Source organism: Suricata suricatta, chromosome 9 (assembly GCF_006229205.1).
Source record: "Suricata suricatta isolate VVHF042 chromosome 9, meerkat_22Aug2017_6uvM2_HiC, whole genome shotgun sequence".
NCBI classification, from domain to species: Eukaryota; Metazoa; Chordata; class Mammalia; order Carnivora; family Herpestidae; genus Suricata; species Suricata suricatta.
Window position 1 is genome coordinate 43,854,513 of NC_043708.1, and position 16,334 is coordinate 43,870,846.

The window sequence follows — 16,334 nt, forward strand, 5'->3', positions numbered from 1 at the left end:
CAAAATATGGCCTGGGAAGCCTGCTAACTTTAGGGATTTGGGCCACCCAAATTTCAGTCTCTATCAAACTCAGAGATCCCTGGGACACTCTTTATAAAACTACAACGAATGCAGCTCTCCTTGTGCGAATTAGCATGACCTAAAGACACACTAGTCAGAAGTTCATTACATTCATAGGGGTCAACTTTGGCAAGAGTGAGTCTAGCTTTGTTCTCTGGAGGCCTGAGCAAAGTCATGGAACCCAGATGCAATTAGCGATGCTGCCTGAATCCGGAGGGACTGGCCTGAGAGTCATAGTGTGTGTTCTGCAGCGTAAGCGTACACTGCTTGCACACATGCTCTCTCAAGCAAACAATCGCGTGTGCTCCTAAACACGTACTCTCTCTCTCTCTCTCACACACACACACACACACACACACACACACACACACATACGCACGCACACACTTTTCTAGTAATCGCTTCAGAAATTGCATTGATAGAGCCCTTGGGTGGCAACCATCCATGTGAGGGTCCGGAAACTGGCTTCTGTTGTATATCAGGTCAGGGCTGAGTGGTTTTCAGTGTCTGTCCAAATCTCTTGTGGACTGCTTAAAAACAAAATTCCTGGGCCCTGCACCTTTGAAAATTCCAAGTCAGCAGGCCTGGGGCAGTCTAAGAATCTGCATTGGGCAGACAAATCAATAAGAGGCCACCCCAAATGAATCACACTTTGAGTAATGATTTTCTGAAGACGTGTGAATACTTTTTAAGGCCAGATAGGCTGACATGTTAGCATTGAGGCAATGAGACCAATGAGCCTTTAGTGGCTTTAGGAGCTCAAGCGTAAAAGTCTGGTTGCAGCCTGGTCACCTTACCTGGGATGTTCCAGAGCGTCTCCCTTCCATGTTTATGTCATCAGGAGGACTGTATTGAGGAGTGAATTGTCATACACAGCGACACCTAAAATGAGCCCACTCTCTTACTCTGGGTGTTCACACCTAGTGTCTTATTTTATCTTGGCAGATATGGCACCCAAACCCAAATCTTTTGATGATGCCAAACCCAGCCTGTGTTACTGAACCACAGTTGTTTTGACTGGGTGACCAGGAGTCTCATAAAATGAAGCCTTTGTACCAGGTAATACTCAAAATATTTAGCGACCAGTAAAGCAGGTGCAGGCCCGGTCAGAGCTGGTGCCGATGAGTGCTCCCCACCCCCCTCCCTGGCCCCGCCTGCTGAGGTTGGTAAAGCACCCTTCCAAATGTTATCCCCTGGGACTCAGGCCCCAAATTAGGGGCAGAAGAGAGAAGCAGGAAATTACCTGCTTTTGCCCAATTTCCAGGACAAATGACAGTAAACAGAAAATGATGACCAAAAAGTGCAAGTTCACCCTTTTCTTAAAATAGAGTAAAAGGACTGAATTGGCAGGTTGGTTTCCATGGGAATGGGGACCATTTTCCCCCCTCCAGACTACAGCTCAGACCCATGGCCTAACAGGTGTTCCCATATTTATGAAGGTAACGGGTCACAGTATTAGAAATCATGACTGCCCTACACGTTTGTGAGAAACGCTGGCCAAATCTCAGGCATCGTTTGATGGTCACAACTACGCTTTCCTATCCCAGGGGATAGCTAAAACATCACCAGGAAAGCTTGATTTCCTTGCCATAAAGAATCGCTCTCTTTCAGGGCTCAGCTGCGGACACCTGGGATGAGCTTGTGGGGAGGGCTCACAAGGTGACTCATTAAGTCCCAACTAACCTCACAGTCTGGCCTGGATCCAGTGCAGGTCAGCTGTCCTTTGACCCTCTGTCAGGGCCTGTGAGAAGCCCCACGTGGGGTGAGGTTGGTTTTCTCTGCCGATTGTAGCTTAGGAGGAGCTCTGGGAAGCTTCGGGTTTCCTTCCTTTTTTTCTCCCCTCTTCCCGTTCCCAGCTGGTGGGCATCTTACCTGTTCTGGCCTGAGTTTTCGTACTTAATGGTTAATCCTCTTAAATTTCACAACTCATGATTCTCTGTTTCCTTATTAAGTTCAACTTTCACTTTTGATGGAAGTGTCTAGCCTTCCCTTTGTGTGTGTGTGTGTGTGTGTATGTGTGTGTGTGGCCATTTAAATGTGGAACATTATTATCCTAAGTGCTCTATTTCTGACTTGAAATGATTTCCGATTTTAAGTCATAACATTCTGATTTAAAATCCCACACTTAATACAGCAATGCCTAATAACCGTGCCCACAAGGTATTTAATGTAATTGGAAAATATTTTATTCTGGCTTCACTTCTCTTGAAGCATTCCAATATCACTTATTCAAGGAGCTAACACAGAAGCTTGATCTTGGAATTAATTGGAGATTAACACCAAATCTTAATTTTAAATGTATCAAAGGAAAGAAAACAATTTAGACCCCAGTGCACATCAAAGGAGAATTCTATCTGGCAATGTACAATGGCCTTGCGGCAGCCTAATCTCTCACCACACCCGTACGCTTCCATAGCTACCACATCACAGAAGCCACAACAACATCTTTAGTGCCGTTCCTCACGCGAGGACCTCTCCCAGAGCACCATGGCTGGGATTTAATTAATTGCAACTATTTGCACACTTCAGAAGTTGGTTACACACCAACAGAAAATCTCCAGCCAGTCTGTAAGCAGCCCCCTTGGGAGCCATCAGTGACGAACTGCCTTGTGATGGCTTCTCATGGAACACGGATGGAACCCTGGCAAGGATGCCACCTCGGTGGCCCCTGCCCTGCTGGCAACCTCTGCGGTGGAAGAGGCCCTCAGGCCCTGGGGCACAAGGCCGCGGGGATGAGTGAGAGGCCAAGAACAAGGTGGGAGAGAATTCTAGTCCAACACCAGCTGCATGCAGGGTTCAAAGTGGTGTCAGATGTCAGCACTTCGCAAGGAGGAGATTCCTGTGCACATGCCTTCTTCTCTTCTGCAAGGTCTCTCGAGCATTTTTCGTTTTTCCCCCATTTAGTTGAAAACCTTGCACTGCAGAGGAAGGGGATTATGTGCTGGGAGTGTTTCATTTTCAAATGTTTTTGCACATAGCTTTTTGCCTCCCACTAACATTTCAATCACCCATAGTGAGGTTCGCTAGCAAAAAACGTTTTCATTTAAAATTTGAGTAAACAAAGGAAAATCAAAAAGGATTCAGCATGCCTCATTCTGAAAGAGAGAATTCTGGATAAAGTTAACCATCTTTCGGTCGAACCAGATGAGCCAGGACTTCCTCGTCCGAACCTGGAATCGACCTGCCTGTAATTTGAGACTTTGATTGGAGAGTGAAATTTAGGGGCTTGAAAAGTGAAATTTGTATTTCATTAGAGTGAAAATGGTTTAAGCGTGTCTTACTTTCTGACCACATTTACTAAAAAGGGTATGTCTTCTGCCACTTCTCTTCCCCGCCTTGTTTTCTTCTTTTTCTGATAAGTGGAATTGAAACAGAATTTTTAAGTGATCCTCCGTACAACTCTCGAATCACCTTTTCTCCAGTGTTCTCTGTACGGAGTTTCCAAATACCAAGCCTCAAGTGGCTTCCACTGAAGTACAGACCGGGGCTCCTCCTGGAGGCAGAGTGTCTGTGGCCGAGATCCTTTCTACTTTTATTTTAAAACACTTCTCAGGGGCAGCCTTCCCCTTGCAAGGGCTCAAGCGATTACTGTGCATACAAAGGAAGCTAAATCCTCCACTCTGGGGACAGCCAGTTCCCATGGGACACCCCCTCCCCCTCACCCCCCATCCCCATGCTGCAAATGGTTTTTTATCTCTAAGAGGAGTTTTCAGCTTGAACTGATAAACAAAAATATGTCGTTAGTCAGTGTTTTCCTGGGTATAGTGTATCCCGCAAGGCATTTTTCCTAAGAGGGAAATGTTAAGCTCTTGATAAATGAAAAATAAACTCTTGTTCTCCAAGATAACTTATTACAACGAGAACTTTCTCCAACCTCAAAATCTAATACAAATCGTTGGCTCTGCACAGTAGAGTCTCCCTAAACTTGAACGCAGTCTGCGTTTCTTGGACCTTGTTTTCGCAGAAGACGAGGGGAGGATCTCCCAAGGATGAGGGACTGACCACCTTATCCCTTTACTGCAGCCCCAGAGATCTTTATCTCTTTAAGCCCCTGGCATGGAAGTCTTAAGGACACCCAGAAGCCTGCCCCAGGCTTCAGACATTCTCAGTCAGAAAAAAAAAAAGAAAGAAAGGCCAGCTTGGATATCAACAAGGCAGAAATAGAATAAGCCAGGTAGCTCCATTCTGATAAGATTGCAGATCTTCTGCGAATCAGGTAAACTGACCTGCCAACAGCCGCCCTTGCTTGGCGAGAGGCAGCCTCTCCTGTCCTGAGCTTTGTATCAGGGGCATTCATTCTCAGAGCACACTTAATGGCAAGAAAAGTTAGAGATGGGCTCTCTCCCAGCTTCTCCGAGCAAGGAGGCTATTCTTCACTTTTATAAGCATTTTAAATCACATCTTCTTACCTTTCCTCTGTGCATCAAAAAAGAGGTTATCTAAAACTAAATTATAACTGCCTCTCGGCTATGTCAGTACTGGTAGAATCATCAACTTTAAGAGGATTTTATCACTAACACTTTATAGCCCTCGACTGAAATGAAATAATAGACGTAAGGAATGCTTGACTTCTGAAATGACGCCCCAACCCCCACCAAAGGAAAGCCCGCTTAAAAAAAAAAAGAAAAAAGATTGTAGGAAAATGCTCTTCAGACTTCAATGTCAGAACGCAGAAAGTTATTCCTTTATTAAGACTCTGCAAATCGGTCTTATTTTAAACCCTTTTATAATAAAGCCCATATGTCAGAGTAATGATGTCAAAACTCTTAAACTGCACTGGTAAATTGAAAAGGTAATGGAAAGTGAAAGATTTTATTCAATTTTTTTTTTTTTTTTGCATTTTGCTGGAAGTGCTGCCTATTAAAAAACATAAATAAGTAAAACAAAAGTGTACTGGTAGATCTAGTTTTAACTTTAATAAGATAATTCTATTTTACTTTATGATTTTTGTTGTTTTCAAATTAAATGAGGTTTTTATATAATATCAACTATAAAAGGAATACAAAAACTGTTAGGAAGAGGAGTGCCTGGGTGGCTCAATTGATTAAGCGTCCAGCTTTGGCTCAGGGCATGATCTCGCGGTTCATGAGTTCGAGCCCCATGTCAGACTCTGTGCTGACAGCTCAGAGCCTGGAACCTGCTTCAGATTCTGTGTCTCCCTCTCTTTCTGCCTCTCCCCTGCTCACACTCTGTCTCTCACTCTCTCTCAAAAATAAACAAACATTAAAAAATTTTTTTTTTAAGTTAGAAAGAGCGTATGCCTAGAGTTAAGGAGTCCTTGACCTTAAGTGGAACAATTATAGTTGATGCTTTTTTTCATACTTTTTTTAGTTTTCAGAATTTTCCAATTTTCTTATAGTAAATATTTATGACTTTTAAATTTTAATGTAATTTTGTTTAAAGTGTAAAAAGACTTCGATCATGGTTTTTCATTCTAGGGTGTTTAAAAGAAATTTTTAACGTTTATTTATTTTTGAGAGTGGGAGAGAGACCATGAGTAGAGGAGGGGCAGAGAGAGCCTCTGAGCTGTCAGTACAGAGCCCGATCCATACGGGGCTTGAACTCACAACCTGTGAGATCATGACCTGAGATAAAGTCAGATGCTTAACTGACTGAGCCACCCAGGCACCCCTCATTCTTGGGTGTTTTAAAAAGGAAATATTTGACTCTCTTTCCCCTTCTCATCCCTCTCTCCATCTGTGGATTGAGTTCCTCCTTAGGCTGCTTTTTTCCTCTTCTCATCTCCCATCCTTCTTCTGCTCTTTCTTCTTGAGGGATAGTGTCCCCTGCTTGGGACTGAACTGCCTGCCTAGACCTGGGAGGATTTTATGGAAAAGAGGCCAGAGGGAAGAAGGAGCCTGGTCCTGCCTGGGCCAGCAAAGCTCCAACTCCATTTCAGAGCCAAAGGGTTGAGACCACCTGCCTCACAGAGGAAGGAGCTAAGGTCGGCCGTGGGGCGACTTGCTCCGGGTCATACCGCCAGTTTGGGACAGAGTGGAAATGAGAACCCAGGACTAGTCTTACAGCTTGAATTTGTGAAAGGCTATTGAAAGCAGCAAACATGGAAGCACACAAGGAACAGTGCCCACATCTAATGCGTGAAGGAGGCTGGATTTTTCTAGAAACATACTGATGACTCTGGTTTGGAGTGTGCATGTGCATGCGTGCGTGCATGCGTGTGTGTGTGTGTGTGTGTGTGTGTGTGTGTGTGTGTGTCTGTGTGTGTGTGTTTTACCTCCTCACCTTAGACAGAGATACAAGCACAGAGAAATGCTTCTCTGCTGTAAGAAACACAGCAGTGTCAAAGCAAGGAGAAACGGAGACTGACCTGTGGCCTAAGTGTCACCAGAAGCAGGGGAGCTAGAGCCACCACATCTCAAGGGGACTGCCCCTCCAGCTGGTTATTGCCATGTAAGAATCTTCTGATTTGACAAGAGACGTGACAAATTAAGATTTTTGTGTGAAATTTCCCAGTTTTAAAATGTTGATGGAAATGTTTAAAAATACTATTTAAGCCACTCAAAATATGACAGAAGTTTGCAACCCTTGGTTTCGAATGTGAGAACAGGGCATAGCTACCTGGGGATCTTAGAATAAACGTAAATGTTCTGAGGCCCGTGACAGAAGAGGGATGGGTGACCATCTACCACTGCGAATGGTTGATCTCAGAATGCAGTAGCATCAACATACATGGTCAGCGCAGGGGTCTGATTGGGGCCCTGGGTGTTCTTGGCAACTGCTCTTTCTATGTTTTTCATATCCTGCCTGGCCCTTTCTCCCCTTGTATGTGAAAAACAGGATGAAATTGCTGCATTTGTGGCTTATAACTAATACACAGACTCTGCCTAGCCACTGGTAGGAAGCTGTGGCAGTAGATTGGGGTCTGTTTGGATCTAGGTGTGGAATCTTGAATGTAATGCACAAGGTTCCCCCATATGTGTGAGGCTCTAGTCTGATGCCCATCGAAGGGATCCTTCTTGTCAGGTACAGATGTCTGGTTCTGTTTCCTCTCACCCTCATTTAGAAAAAAGGAAACCCTCTCTGTAGCCCAGAGCTTATTTATTCATTCTGTATGTCTAAAAGTTGGCAAAGACCACCCCATCTCATTCCCTTTGAAATCTACTCATAAGAAAAGGCATTGTTTAATGTAGCACTCAACATCAGATTAAGTGAACTTCAGAAAGCCCTGGTGAACATTTGAATTCATGTGTGTCATGAGAACAAACCATTCTGAAGGAAACAGACAGCTCTAGAGTTTGTCTTTGTTTCTCCGGCCAGAACATTCCAGCGGAGCACCACAGAACCATATTGGATGGTTTGGGGACCTGTGTAAAGTCTGTGAGAAAATTTAGAGTTCTTTTATTTTGAACGTTATACCATTTGTAAAGAAGCCATGGTTGACTTTATAGTCATTTGTAAATTCAGTTGCTTTCATATCTTCAAATTATGTCTCATTTTAGTTTTTCCAAGATTCATTCTTTGGTACAAGAACAGTCTTTTTGAACAAGCTTAGATCTTGTGCTTAAGAGTGTGACACTTTTACTGATGCTTTGCACATAGTAAATACGCACTTAATGGTTACTTGTTATATATGATTAAATGTCGAGCCTTCTTGGCAAATGGCCACAGCAAGATAGGATTCAATGGAAACGTGCTGCACATAGTGCATTCAGTGAAACTTCTCCACCCTCCAAAGTTTAGGGAGATGCCAAATCCTTCATGACTAATTCCATTAACTATTTAAGCATTTTCCTAGTCTACTGTTTTCTGCTGCTGCTGTACAGCATTTAATTAAATTAATTAACTTACTTACTTTTAGAGACAGAGAGAGACAGCACAAGCAGGGGAGGGTCACAGAGAGAGGGAGACACAGAATCTGAAGCAGGCTCCAGGCTCTGAGCTAGCTGTCAGCACCGAGCCTGACGTGGGGCTCGAACCCATGAACTATGAGATCATGACCTGAGCCAAAGCCTGACGCCCAACCCACTAAGCCACCCAGGCGCCCCTTACAGCACTTAATTTACACTCTATTATGCCAGCTTACCATGAGAAATTTTTCTTCCTTTTTAAAGAAACACCATGTAGTCTGACTACAGATGGATGCACTCATCCTCTTCCAGCTCACCACCACCATCCACTCTGGGCTCCATTGTCTCTGGCCCAGACTACTGTACTTGGCCCCCACCTGGACTTCCTGTCTCATAGACTCTACTGGGGCACACTGTTGTCATCTTTGTGAAATGCCAGTTGAATCCTGGCCTGTGACCCACCAGATAATAAGAGCCATTGGGCACTTCCTACACCCGGCATTGTGTTAAGCACTTTGTATTCATTGTCTCCTTTAATCCTTGTTACAATCCCAGTAGGTAATCCCCATTATACAGAGAAGCAAAGGGAGGCTCTGAGAGGTTAAATAAATTGTAGATTACATTGTGGGCTTCATTCATCCATTTAATTACACATACTTTCCCAAACTGCAGCCACAGCAGCATGATGGCAGCTTGCAGCAGGCATGGTGACAACTCTGCCACATGCTATCTTCCCTATCTGGGAGGCTCTCACTCACTGGCACTGAAGCAAGTTCTCTCCATTGTGAAGTCTTCCAGATAGCCTTCCAGTCCTGGCACTGGCACTGATTGCTTTTCTGTTTTAAGTTTATCTGTCTCTCTGTTTTATCAAACGTCATGAGGGCTAAGATTTAACCATATCGTATTTGTATTCATTTACACAAAGCCTGGAAATAGTAGGCACTCAATAAATGTTTATAAAATGGATGAATTCTGAGGTCCTCAAGAGTGTCTTACTGATCTTTATGTCTCCCAAATTAAGTTGTGGTGCCAGGAGATCAACCAGGAAAGGACAGACTGACTGAAGGCAGTTCCAGTGGTCTGTGCAGTTGGGATGTCACAAGTCATGAGGCAGAGAATCAGTAGACACACTGGAGATAGAGGAACCCAATTGGGGGCCAGCTGGACAAAGAGGGGGTTGGATATGGAACAAGTAAAGATGGGTGGTGTATTAGTCAAGGTTTTCCAGAGAAACAGCCAATATAAAAAGAAACTTATTATAAGGAATTATGGCTTACACAATTATGAAAGTTAGAAGTCCCAAGATCTGCAGTCAGCAAGCTGGAGCCCCAGGAGAGCCCATAGGATATAGTTCAGTCTGAATGTCAGCCGACTTGAGACCTAAGAAGAGATAGTATTTCAGTCTGAGAACAAAACAACAGGGACAAAAATGATGTCCCAACTCAAAGACATTCAGGCAGAAGGAACTCACTCTTACTTGTGGGAAGATCAGCCTTATTGTTCTATTTGGGCCTTCAACTGACTTTGAGGGGACCCACCCACATTGAGAACAATCCACTTTACTCAGTCTATCACGTCAATTACTAATCTCATCCAGAAACACCCTTACAGACAAACCCAGAGAAGTGTTTGCTCAGATATCTGGGGAACCTCATGGCCCAATCAAGTTGGCACATAAAATTAACCATCATATATGGGAAGTAGGCTAGAACTGACCCAGGAAGACCCTCACGGGTACTGACTTCCAACTAGAGTTCCTCTTTTATCTGCAGGTTGCTATGGCCCCATTTTATGTAGATAGTTCTTCTTAAAGGTTCCCTTCTGGACAGTTAACTGCAGTTCCTTCAGCACATGTCTCTCCTGGAGCTTTGAGCAATAAAGGCCTTACCTTGGAGTCACCTCTCACTCACCCTGGTTCTTGCCCCTAGCATCTGACCAGTTGTCAAGACCTGTCAGTTCTGCCTGTAAAGTGCTTCTCACACCTCCCATTCCCTTCACTGTCTGTTGCTACTCTCCTATGTAGACAGTGATGGCTCTTCAGCTTTTTAAGAGAAAAGAAATGAGAGGGTCACAATCTGGTTACACAGCCTGGAGGTTAAGGGAACTGGTTTTGAAGCTGCCTTCAAAAAGCAAAATGAACTTTTCTTTAGATTGTATGTTGCAAATTAATAATGCAGCAGGATTTTTTCCTTTTTAAAAAATGTTATTTATTTTGAGGGCGGGGGGAGAGGCAGAGAGAGAGGGAGAGAGAGAGAGAGAATCCCAGACAGGATCTGCACTGTCAATGCAGAGCTTGATGCGGGACTTGATCCCATGAACCATGAGATCATGATCTGAGCCAAAATCAGGAGTCAGATGTTTAACCAGCTGAGCCACCCAGGTGCCCCTAATGCAGCAGCTTTACATAAGTGCACTATACTTACATTGAGAAAGTGTTCATTGTATATATCAAATTATACATGTATATTTCTAAAATTTGTGATGAGATTATGATGGGGAGATCCTACTGTGTACAGCAACTATTAGAATTGTTCCTTAATGGTTTCGTTGACTCCCAGCACTTTCTCTTTTGTTTCTGGATAAATCTTCCTAAACTACAACTTCAATACTATTACTACTCACAAGCCTTCGCTGGCTCCTCACAGCCTCCTAAATAAGGAACATTCAGTAAATGGACTCTGTGACTTTGCAATATGGTCCCCACTCGTTTTTCTGGCTTTGTATCCTATGAGTCACCATTGCCCCTGTATCAGTCTGAGATGCCTTTGGCTGCAAGTAACAGAACAGCCAATATATGCTGGCTTCAACAAATAGAGAGTTATTTTTCTCACATCATAAGAAATTAATAGGTCTGCACTGCAGGGCTGGTGCAAGCACCTTCTAACTCTCTGTTCACTGTCCCATCGTATGACTTTCACTTATTACCTCATGACCTCAGGATGCATTTCCAGGCATCTGAGCCACATTCCAAGTAGGAAGCAAGGGCCTAAGTTGAAGGAAAGAGCACATTAATTGAGCCTGTCCTGTTTTTATGGGTGAACTGAATCCTCTCCCAGAATCCCAAGTCAGCAATCTTCTGCTTATGACTCAGTGATCAAAAGGATGTTACGTGTTGGAAGGTGTCGTGTGGTGGCAGGGGTGGGGGCAAGGGTGAGGACGGAGGCGGGCCAATCAGCAGTACCTGCTGCATACACACCCACTCTCCTTGGGCCGATCACTCACCTTACTCCTCACCTGCCTTCACAGCATTTCCGCCACCTTGAATGATCTTTGCTCGCTTCATCTCTGCTTATTGAAGGGCTTTCCTTCTGTTAGGTCTTGATAAAATACCGCTTTATCCGAAAAGTATTTCTGCTCTCCTTCCAAAGCTCTCTGACAAAATTTCACCTTCTGAAATCAACTGCCGTTTGTATTTCTACTATACCTAGAATCCCCATGCTGTCCTATGCTTAAAGACATGTGTTTTATCTCCCTGTCTATATTTTGAGGTTCAAGAGAACAGGGAGCATGTCCCACTCATCTTTGTATTTCCAAGGCAGCTCAGCACAAAGTAGGTATTCAATAAGTGTTGGATGAACACATGCATATTCTACAATATTCCGTTCTGAACAGTAAAGTCTGCAGTCCCCACACTCTGTCTATACTGGTCCCTCTGATCCAAGTTGAAGGAGAACATCTGCAGTCCTCTGTGAATATTGGCTGCTGTCCTCTGTCCTCAGCCAAAGCAGGGACATCTGTGGTGACAACATGACTATCTACCAATGCTTTTTATGTCCCTCTGTCCAAATGTGCAGCTGTTTCCTGAGTGGGAAAGTAAGGAAACAGTAAATATTGGACAACATAACAGCAATTTCAGCAGGAGCCTTGTGAGGGTATTAGGTTCAAGCAAAGAACCTCGAAGTTGTGCTGCTATATAAGCAACAATAATATTAATACCAATGAATAGCATTTACTAGACCCCTACGCCAGGCGCTGTGCTTTATATGCCTTAGTTCATGTTCTCCTCATAAGAACACACTCCTTTATTAAACAAGGAACCAAGACTCCAAAAGTTTAAACAGTTTGTTCAAGGTTACGCAGCCCGCAAGTGGCAAAGCTAGACAGACACTCTTTTCTTAGTGCCGGTCTGTGAGGGAAGGGGTGCAACACAGTGAAGTGAGTGACTTGCCCGAGGCAGTGCAGTGATTACAGGATGGGTGCCGGAGTTGGCCTTCCCCTACAAGAGCTGGGGCAAATGGTTTCTGTGCCTCAGTTTCCTCATCTGTGACACAGGGTAACAGTTACTTCCTGAGTGCTTATGAAAACAACATGAGTAAATACATATATAGGGACCGGCCTCACATCTCGTCCAAACCAAGTACATGGTAACTCTTGGCCAGGGCTGCCACCAGCCTGACTGGCAAAGTAGCTGGAGGACAACATACCTGATACATTGAGCAGGAGAGGGTTGGGCATTCAGATGTGCTTTGTCCTTCTGGAGAAAGGAAATCAGTGCTACTTTATGGCTCCCAATGGTAGGAGACCTTTTTTTCTCCACAAAAGGGACCCTTACTGACCCATGCATCAAAGAGTCGCACCTTTTGAACAAAATGACTGTGTGAGCCCTTCTGTCCCCTGCCAGCATTCATTGATCCAGAGAATTCACAAGCTTGTGGTACTGGGAGTGGTTTCTTTTTTTTTAATGTTTATTTATTTTGAGAGAGAGAGGGAGAGCGCTGGGGAGGGGCAGAAAGAGAGGGGGAAAGAGAATCCCAAGCAGGCTCTGCTCTATCAGCACAAAGCACAATGTGGGGCTCAGTCCCACAACCACGAGATCATGATATGAGCTGAAATCAAGAGTCAGACACTTAACCCCCTGAGCCACCCAGGCTCCCTACTATTGGGACTGTTTTTGTGAAAGGACTTCCTTTTGGTGTATGCTGAGCTCTGTGGAGTAACCTTTGGTATTTTGATAGCATAATGCCATTTTTAAAATAAAATCTTTTAATTAATTTATTTATTCTTGAGAGAGAAAAAGAAAGAGCATGTGGGCAGGGGAGGGGCAGAGAGTGAGGGAGAGAGAGAATCCCAAGCAGGCTCTACACTGTCAGTGCAGAGCCAGATATGGGGCTCAAACTCATGCACCATGAGATGATGATTTGAGCCGAAATCAAGAGTCAGATGCTTAACTGACTGAGCCACCCAGGTGCCCCCAATTATGTGTCATTTAAGCTACTTTTCTCATCTTGGTAGGTAGGCTAAAGATGCTCCTGCAATGGACACCGCCTTTCAGCATTCGCACCCTTGCATAGATCCCTCCCCCATTGAATCTAGGCAGGCTTTATGTAACTAATAGAATATGGTATGAGTGGTTGATGTGATTTCTGAGGCTAGGTCATAATAAACTTAACAGCCTCTGCCTTGGGTTCTTTGAAATCTAGCTCTAGTGCAAGTTGGCTACCATATAAGAAGTTTAAGTACTATGGACCACCATTCCATGACAAAGCCCAAGTTACCCGCATTGAAAAGCTGCATGGAAAAAAAAGAGACATCTTCCCCTCCCACCCCCCCACACCCATCCCCACCAATCCCAGCCATCTTGGTGAGGTGCCAAACACATAAGGAAGAAGCCATCTTGGACATCCAGCTCAGCTGAACATTCAGTTGTCTGTAGCCTCGCCCCCATCTGATCGCTGCATCAGAGCCCAGGCAAGAAGTGCCCAGCTGAGCCCAGTCAATCTACAGAACCCTAAGAGATGACTATAAGTTGTTATTTTAAGCCACTCTGTTTGGGGGCTCCATATTATAAAGCACCAGATAACTGAAACATTCATGCTGGTGCAGTTACAATACACTTAAATCCAAACCACAGATGAGGACTGTAAGCTGTTTCTTCTTATTAAATTAGATTTGGTAGTAAATATACAAATCAAGACCAATTGAAGTCTGTTAGCAAAACTTTTGTAATTCTTTCTGTTTTTCTAAAACAATAGGAGAAATACTATTCTAACACCATCTAGCATTGTATTACATGTTTATTTGCCTCTTTGACTATTGTTTGTCTTCCCTTTTTGAATATAAGCTCAAAGATGGCAATGATTTTGTCTGTTTTATTCTCCTTTGTATCCCCAATGTTGGCAACAGTGCTTGACCTAGAGTGGGTCTACAGTAAATATTTGTTGAATTAACAAATACTTGGGAGAAAAGATAAATGTGTCATAGATAAAATGTTCATATAATAGATACATTCAGCCTACAGAAAACTTCTCACATTGGCTTCTGGAATAAAATCTGACATATGAAGATATTCATGATGTATTAATAAAAGGCCAGTTTTTAAAAATCAGCTTGCAAGTCAGTGAGTGCAGCAAAATTACATTAGAAATGTTTTTAAGTGTATATTTGCAAAAAAAAAAACCGAACAAAGTCTGGAAGTATTTTCATCAAACTATTGATAATAGGTATCTCTGGGTGAAAAGCTCACAAAGGAATTTTGGGTTTTTTTAGTGCCATTCATACTCTTTCTAAAATACTTCAGGGGCGCCTGGGTGGCTCAGTCAGTTAAGCGGCCCACTTCAGCTCAGGTCATGATCTCACAGTCTGTGAGTTTGAGCCCCACATGGGGCTCTGTGCTGACAGCTCCGACGGAGCCTGGAGCCTGCTTCAGATTCTGTGTCTCCCTCTTTCTCTGCCCCTCTCCTGCTTGTGCGCTCTCTCTCTCTCTCTCTCTCTCTCCCTCCCTCTCTCTTTCTCTCTCTCTCTCTGTCTCAGAAATAAATAAATGTTAAAAAATTAAAAATAAAAATAAAATACTTCAAATAAAATTATATTCGTTTTGAATCAGGAAGAAACATTATTTAATAAAACTAAATTGGAGTGTTGATAGATCTATTTAAAAAAATTTTTAAGTGTTTTATTTATTCTTGAGAGAGAGAGAGACAGAGTATAAGCAGGGGAGGGGCAGAGAGAGAGGGAGATACAGAATCTGAAGCAGGCTCCAGGCTCAGAGCCTGATGCAGAGCTCAGACACTCAAGTAGTGGGATCATGACCTGAGCTAAACTTGGGTGCTTAACCACCTGAGCCACCCAGGTGCCCCAAGATACCTATTTTTTATGGGTGTCCCATCTGAGACCACAAAATGTATAAAGTCTTTTGATTTTTTATCAACCATTTGAATATGTTCCAGGTGTCTCTGTCATTGCTTCCCCAACTTTCAGTGGAGGCATGGCTCACACTTCTGGTCATATGGAGAACAAAATAAAACGTAGAGAGAATTCATCTGTGACTCCGGTAAATTTCTAGAGCAGCTTCTGTTAGGCCTGAGTGCAGAGGAATTGGTTGTGAAGTGGTGGACAGTGATGGGAATGGAGAATTCCATGATTATGATTTGAGTTTCTCTGATAGAGTGGGAAATACTGTATTTGTAATTATGTGGAAGCAAACTTTGTAGCCCATTGTGAAAGTGTTCCGTTATAGAAATAAAATAGAACATGCTCATGGTAGCAAATTCTTGTTTGCTTGTGTCTTTGAGGTCCACATGAACATGACTTGAAGCTCACCAGAGAATGGAAGCAAAATCACTTGCCTTTTCCCAGGGATGTGAGAAACTGTTGAAGAGGAAGCACACACCAGGAAAAAGTGGCGCCCTGCCACTTCTGAATGTTTTCTAAGTAGCACAAAGGTGACACCACCACTCTTTCTCCCTAACCTTCTGTGATTTGCTGTGATGAACAAATGCAACAAGTTTATGCAAAACTGCACTGCCCATGAATGGTACTGAAGATCAGATATGCTCTTGGTAACGGACGGTGGGAATTCTATCTCCTTGCCTACAAGGTACAGTAGTACCTCTTATAGTGGCTCTCATTGGTCCTTTAGATGTTCTGTCATTGGGAACTAAGCATTATTTAATGGTAAAAATGCTTTCTAAAAGATAGATTAGCCTGATGGATGACCAGACACTGATTTTTTTTAATCACTAGTTTACTGATTTGTTACAAAGGATTTTAAAGGATGCAAATCAACAGCCAGGTGAAGTGATGGATAGGGGTAAGGTGAGGGAGGCACCTGGGGCACAGCATTTAAGGAGGTTCTCACTCTCAGGGCTCACCCTGTACTTGCACCACTGTGAGAGTCAGTGCCTCCTTAAATAATGAGCCCCGGGTACCTCCTTTCCTCAACCTAGTCCAGAGACTGGCTCTTACTATGGTGCACAAGACCATTCACCAGTTAACCTCTCACCTCCTCTGCCTCTCTGACTTCATCTCCAAATATCCAGCCCCTCCTCTCCTTGACTCACTCCACTTAAGCATACTGGCCTCTTAGTTGTTTCCTGGCCCACTTCCACCTCAGAGTTTACAGTGCTTTTCCTTTTGGTGAAATAGTATCCTCCCACCTGGCTGGGTCCCTCATCTCCTTCAGGTCTCTGCTCAAGTATTACCTTTTCTGTGAAGCATTCGTGACTACTCTCTTAAAATTCGACCCCA

At 43.6% G+C, this 16,334-nt stretch overlaps 1 long non-coding RNA gene across 2 annotated transcripts in view; it reads left to right on the plus strand.

The window, feature by feature from the left end:
* LOC115302443 overlaps positions 1–15,608 on the plus strand; it is a 154,063-nt gene extending 138,455 nt beyond the window's left edge. Inside the window, exons 4-5 of one of the 2 annotated variants that reach the window (XR_003913461.1) lie at positions 1,006–1,119; positions 15,380–15,608. This is a non-coding gene — a long non-coding RNA (uncharacterized LOC115302443). The remainder of the gene's footprint in view (positions 1–1,005; positions 1,120–15,379) is intronic. The other variant, XR_003913462.1, reaches the window with a different exon arrangement.
* The last annotated feature ends 726 nt before the right edge of the window (positions 15,609–16,334 follow it).